The following is a 4973-nucleotide window of genomic DNA, read 5'->3' as shown; positions in this document are numbered from 1 at the left end:
AACTACTAGTCTAAGCAATTACTTCCCAAATAGCGACCGCCAACGTCTTTTTTGTAAATGGGCTTTTCTTTAACACAATACAGCCCGACTCAGTTGGATCATGAGTTTGCAGGTGGGCTTTGGAGACGTCCTTTCTCCTAGATTGACGATCAGGAGTTCAGTGAATAGCCCATTTTGGAAAATTAACATTGTTGACTTTGTTACGTACTTGGGTTGCTCTAGCCCAAGTGTACACAACAAGAAAGGGAGTTTTTCTTATATTATATTATAATAAAAATTTATTTACCTATTTTCTTTAGGTTTTGTAGTTTTTAATAAATATCTAGATTTTTCTTACAAATTGTATATATTCCCCCTTAAAAGGCTCTCACCTCATTATTAGGGCCTTCAATTAAGAGATTCAATTAAATCCTTTCCTTTTTTTTTCCTCTCCTCTCTCATTTTTTTTCCCCGTTTCTTAATTATTTTCAATTTGTTTGCCTAACACACTCATCCACAAATTGGTCTATTCGAAGACCAAAAATACATATAATTCTCGAGCAATATACATACAATTTCGGGTTTTAAGATTTTGTGATTTGTGTGGATTGGATGTTCTTGCAAGTGAGTAAGAATGTCCTTTGGAGTTTATCTCAATTTTGAGGGTGTAACGACACGGCCGATCATTTTGAGTATTATAGCCCCGTTCCCTCATTTATTGCTTATTCCATGCTCTTTTGTTGTTATGTGACTTGCCGAGATAGTTGGTTTGGTTCCGGGGATGTTTCAAAATGAGTTGGAATACTTAGTCCCAAGGTTGGAAGCCTAAGTTGAAAGAGTTGACCGAATGTTGACTATTGAGTAAATGGCTCCGAAATAAAATTTTGATGGTTCTGATAACTCCGTAATGTGATTTTGGACTTAGGAGTGTGTCAGGATATTGATTTAGAGGTCCCTAGATGATTTTTACTTGGATTGGCAAAAGTTGGAAAAATAGAGGTTTGAAGAGTTGAGAAGTTTAACCGAGAGTTGACTTTGTGATTATCGGACTCGGATTTTGGTTCCGGAAGTTGGAATAGGTATGTTGTGTCATTTATGACTTGTGTCCAAAATTTGAGATCAATCGGAGTTGATTTGATAGGTTTCGGCATCGATTGTAAATTTATTAGTTTTCATTAGGCTTGAATTGGGGTGTGATTCGTGTTTCTGATGTTGTTTGATGTGATTTGAGACCTCGACTAAGTTCGTATCGTATTTTAGGACTTGTTGGTATGTTTCTTTGAGGTCCTGGGGGCCTCTGGTGGATTTCGGATGGTTAACGAACTAGAATTTGGACTTAGGAAGTTGCAGATGAGTTCTGGTCTAGTGCGATCGCACTTGTGAAGGATTTGGTCGCAGGTGCAAGACCGCAGAAGCGTAAAGGGCATCGCAGAAGTGGATTTTGGTTGGGCTGAGAGAATGCGCAGGTGCGAGGTATATATCTGCACATGCGAGATCGCAGATGCGGAAGAGAGGCGCAGGTGCGATGAAAGCGTGTGGCAGCAGTCTCCGCAGAAGCGGATAGGATGTCGCTGGTGCGGCTCCGCATGTCCACAGAAGAGGGGGCAGGAGGTCTTCACGGGAACCGCAAAATCGTAAAAATGGTTGCTCATGCGGGACCGCAGGTGCGGTTAAGTGGCGTCACAGGTGCGAAATACCTGGGGCAGTGTATATATTCGAAAGGTTCCGAGATTTTATTCATTTTTGGACTTTAGGAGCTCGGATTAAGGCGATTGTTGAAAGGTAATTTACTAGATTCAAGAGGTAAGTCACTTTTGATCATTTTTATTCATTAATATTGAATACCCATTGAATTTCTCACCTAGTTTATATGGTTTTAAGGTGGAATTTTGGATTAAGGATTGGAGAGTAAGATTTGGGAATTTGTGTCACGGTTTGGTGTCGGAATTTGGTAAATTTTGTATGGCTGGACTCGTGGTTGAATGGGTGCTCGGATTTTGTAACTTTTGTTGGATTCCGAGACGTCGGCCCGGGGTTGACCTTTTTAGTTGCCTTTTTGACTTTTGCTTAAAAACTTAGATTTATCATATGGAATTGATTCCTATAGCTTGTGTTGATTGTATCGAGTTGTTTGTTGCTAGATTCGAGGTGTTCGTAGGTCGATTCGCGAGGCAGGGGCTTATTGGAGTAGAGATTGCATGATTTGAGGTAAGTAACACTTCTAAACGTGGTTCTGAGGGTATGAATCCCTGACTTTCTTGTTATGTGATTGGTGTTGAGGTGACACACATGCTAGGTGACGGGCGTGTGGGCGTGCACCGTGGTAATTGTGACCCGATCGATTTTGTGGTACTGTGTAGTCATCAAACCTTGTTGATATTCATGTGATCCCTATGTGTTAGAGTAATTGAGCTGCAATCCACGTTAGAAATCATGTTAGGTTTTATGCTTATCTGGTTGAGACCCACTGGGGTCATTTCTGTTGTTGAATTATTTGCTTAGATGACAATTTTGTACTCAGTCACATCCATCATTTGCATATCATATCTCAGTCTCTGTTACTATTTATTGTTGTATCATATATCATTGTTTGGGCTGATTGGCATGAGATTTGTAAGCCCGAGAGACTGGAGAGTTTGTTGACTGAGTTGGGGACTAAGAGCCGTGTTGTGAGTGAGATTTGTGGATTGGGATGCACGCCGTAGCATGCTTATGGCTTTATATATATATATATATATATATATATCGGACTGCACGCCGCAACAGGCCTTTTAGGCTTTATTATTATGGGATCGGGTTGCACACCGCAGCAGGCCAGATTGGCTTTATATTAGCGCTTGGGCAGGATCTGCCCCTCCGGAGTCTGACATACCAACAGTGAGCGCAGGTACCGTACAGTGCTGAGTGACTAAGTGTAATGAGCGAGAATTGAGACAGTCAGATTAAGTAATTTGAGAGTGTGAGTATGTAAGGCTTTCATTGTGTTGCATCACATATTATATGCACATTGACATGTAGATATAGAGATATAATATTTCTCATATCAGCCATACTTGGCATATTTTATTTGTGTTGAGCTTTATTGTTAAACTTGAAAGCATGTCTACATTCATGTACTGTGTACCACTAGATTTTGAGGTTCTCTAAGATATTATTGTCATATTTCCTGTCATATCTGCACTGTTTAAAAATATGTACTTGGATTATATCGGTTGATCTCGTCACTGCTTTCAGCCCAAGGTTAGTCTTATTACTTATTGAGTACATTGGGTCAGTTGTACTCATACTCACTTCGTGTGCAGATCCTAGTACTTCTGAGCATGACGATTTCTAGCTTTTGAGCTTTATTTATTGGAGACTTTTGAGGTAGTTGCCTTGGCGTCCACAAACCTTGGTTCTCCTTCTTTTCAGTTATTTGTACTATTCTATCTTTCTAGACAATGTTTAGTAGGCAGACTATGTTATCAGTTAGATGCTCATGTACTTAGTGACACCCGAATTTTGGGGGTTATTGTATTGAGTCGCGGTATTTTCTTATCAGTTATTCATGAGATTTATTTTATTATGTTTTCAAATTTAAAGATACGTGGTTTATTGTGATTGTCGGCTTGCCTAGTAGTGTGATAGGCGTCATCACGCATGTGAGATTTGAGTCATGACAAGTTGGTATCAGAGCCTAGGTTACATAGGTCTCACGAGTTATGAGCAGGTTTAGTAGAGTCTTGCGGATCAGTACGGAGATGTATGTACTTATCTTTGAGAGGCTGTCGAACCATTAGGAAAACTTCACTTTCTTGTATTCTTGTCGTGCGAATTTGTTGATTCCGAAAACTAAACTTCTGTTATTTTATTCTCTCATAGATGGTAAGGAAGCGTGCTACCAGATCGGGCGGACGGCCACCAGTACCACTAGCTAGGGCCACGAGAGGTCGGGGTCACGGTAGAGGCCGAGGTGCAGCTCGTACATCAGCTAGAGCAACATATGTAGACGCACTAGTTTCTCCAACTCAGAAGCAGATTCCAAATGTGGTTGAGCCGGTAGAACCAGCTCAGGAACCAATTGTGCCCATTGTGAATCCAGGCCTTCAGGAGGATCTGGCCCAGATATTGACTGTTTACACTAGCCTGGCTCAGGCGGTTTCAGTCCCGTGTGCACCAGCCATTTCTCAAGCTGGGGAAGGTGCTCAGACTCCCGTTGCCCGTACTCCAGAGTAGGTGATGCAGGTACTTCAGACACCAGGGGTACTACTAGCCCAGCTGGTTGCAGTTGCTCAGGTCTAGGTTGGGTCCCGTTATGAGTGATGAGGAGCAGAAGAGACTAGAGAGGTTCGGGAGGCTCAAGCCTCCATCATTCAGTGGGGCTGAGTCGGAGGATGCTCATGACTTCTTGGATAGGTACCAGTAGATTCTTCGTACGGCGGGTATTCTGGAGACTAGTGGGATCTCATTTACCACTTTTCAGCTGTCGGGGGCAGCCTTTAGATGGTGGGAGGCCTATGAGTGGAGCAGGCCAGCCGATGATGCACCACTTTCATGGCACGAGTTCTCCGTTCTCTTCTTGGAGAAGTTTGTGCCACCGACCCACGGAGAGGAGTTGCGTAGGCAGTTTGAGAAGCTACGCTATGAGGGTATGTCTGTGACCCAGTATGATATAAGATTTGCAGAGTTGGCTCATCATGCGGTCTGGTTGGTTCCCACAGAGAGGGAGGGGATTAGGAGGTTCATTGATGGCCTCAACTATGGACTGCGTTTTTTATGACTTGAGAGAATGTATCAGGTGCTAGGTTCGACGAGGTTGTTGATATTGCTAGGCGGCTAGAGCTGGTCCGTAGTCAGGAGCATGAGGAGAGGAAGGCCAATAGGCCTCGTGGTTCGGGTGGTTTCAACGGTGTTTCTTCTGGGAGTCAGTCCCACCACAACAGGGGTCGTCCTTATAGGCCTACTCATATGGCTCGCCCGGTTCATCGTGGTGCATCGGCTAGCCATGGTTCATA

Source organism: Nicotiana tabacum, chromosome 9 (genome assembly GCF_000715075.1).
Source record: "Nicotiana tabacum cultivar K326 chromosome 9, ASM71507v2, whole genome shotgun sequence".
NCBI classification, from domain to species: Eukaryota; Viridiplantae; Streptophyta; class Magnoliopsida; order Solanales; family Solanaceae; genus Nicotiana; species Nicotiana tabacum.
The sequence above is the reverse complement of the archived record's forward strand: the minus strand, read 5'-3'. Positions refer to the sequence as shown.